The following is a 1,126-nucleotide window of genomic DNA, read 5'->3' as shown; positions in this document are numbered from 1 at the left end:
TGGCTGATGTACTTTCCTGCGGGAGGACAGAGCTCAGAGGCTGGGGCCCTCTGACAGCCCAGCAGCTCCCGCTGCCGTACCCTGGCCTCCCGCTCACTTATGGTGTCTGTCCCGAGAGGTGGATGAATCGAAGCTCTAGTTACTCCACCGGCTCCTTCAGGTCCACTTTGTCCTCCATAAAGTCACTCTGGAGCCAAAATAATGGGATCACATCTCAAGAATCACCTGCCTTGCCCCGCCCACACTGTTCTTGGCCCATGCCAGGACCTACTCAGCTGCACCTTCTCCATGGCCCCCTGCAGGGCTCGGTGGGTCTCCCCACACACAGACTCACCCCCAGTCCCTGGGGTCCTTTGGGATGAAGCCACTGGGTGAGCCAGGGGCTGGCAGCACACCCTTTGCTCTTCCTGGGCACTGGCTCCCGCGTCATTGAAAAATGCCACCTGAAGGCAAGAGGTGAGTATTCTTGTAGGGACACACATAGAACAAGCGGGGCAGGGAGGTGGAGTGCAGCCCCTTCCCTTGGGGCTCAGAGTGTGCACCTGTTGGTCACAGGTGAAATGGTGTTTGATCACTGGCTCCCGGAAGGAGTGAAAGTCCACAGAAATCAGAAGGCGGGGAAACCAAGAACATAAAGGGATCTGGGAGGGACCACCGAGGAAGGTGACAAAGTAGGGGCAGGGAAAGTCAGGCTCACCTGGCCTCCAGGCTCTCCAGGTCCCCTGGGATGTTCAGCATGGGCCGAGGCGCCTCCTCCTCCTCACTGTCCAGATGTCCTCCTCCATATCCTCTAGGGGGTGGCCAGAGGGGTCCTCAGACAACCCAACAAGGGAAGTACTGGGGGCCCACCTCTGCCCCCACCCTCATGTGTAACCCTGAATCAGCCCATTCCCAGAGGGGAATGAGCTGTTCTTTATTTTTACTTTTAAGAACCAAGATCTTACCATATTGCCCAGGCACAGTCCCACTACCGATTGGTGTGGGAGTCCTGACCTGGTCCCTTTCTGACCTGGGCCAGTTCTCCTGTCCTTAGGCAACCTGATGGCCTCCTGCTCCCAGGAGGTCACCATACTGATACCGAACTTAGCACGGACACCCGGTCAGCATAATGACCAGCTGTCTTAAA

General features: G+C 57.3%; 1 long non-coding RNA gene across 1 annotated transcript; it reads right to left on the bottom strand.

Annotated features, from left to right (window-relative positions):
• LOC108524909 (uncharacterized) lies at positions 1-1,120 on the bottom strand. The gene is made up of 4 exons (XR_001884158.1): positions 698-1,120; positions 335-443; positions 98-187; positions 1-16 (listed from the first exon to the last, which is right to left on the bottom strand). It is a non-coding gene; the product is annotated as an uncharacterized LOC108524909 (long non-coding RNA).
• Between the last annotated feature and the right edge of the window lie 6 nt (positions 1,121-1,126).

The sequence above is a fragment of the Rhinopithecus bieti genome, unplaced genomic scaffold, assembly GCF_001698545.2.
Source record: "Rhinopithecus bieti isolate Rb0 unplaced genomic scaffold, ASM169854v2 repeat_30079, whole genome shotgun sequence".
Classification (NCBI taxonomy): domain Eukaryota; kingdom Metazoa; phylum Chordata; class Mammalia; order Primates; family Cercopithecidae; genus Rhinopithecus; species Rhinopithecus bieti.
The sequence above is the reverse complement of the archived record's forward strand: the minus strand, read 5'-3'. Positions and strand labels throughout refer to the sequence as shown.